This window comes from Gopherus evgoodei, chromosome 4 (genome assembly GCF_007399415.2).
Source record: "Gopherus evgoodei ecotype Sinaloan lineage chromosome 4, rGopEvg1_v1.p, whole genome shotgun sequence".
Classification (NCBI taxonomy): Eukaryota; Metazoa; Chordata; order Testudines; family Testudinidae; genus Gopherus; species Gopherus evgoodei.
The window spans coordinates 120,406,248-120,406,544 of record NC_044325.1 but is presented as its reverse complement, the minus strand read 5'-3'; positions in this window follow the sequence as shown (position 1 = coordinate 120,406,544).

Genomic DNA, 297 nt, shown 5'->3' with positions numbered 1-297 from the left:
TTAAAGTCTGAGCTGGACCGGAGGAGCTAGAGGCTCAGCTCATCCAGTGGACAGAACAAATGGTTACCAGACTCCTGCTTGGCTCCACACATTGTGATCATAGAAGCGGTCAAGGTCCTGACAGGACAGATCCAAAGCTGGTGAGAATGACACAGGAATAAGTTAGAAATGAAATACACCAGGTTAAAATGTGACAGCTTGCACAGTTAGTAGCATGCTCCACGCACACTGTGGAGGCAGGGCAGGCAATGTTCCCCACTACCAGGCATACTGCAGAGATGACAAATGTCTGCTGGG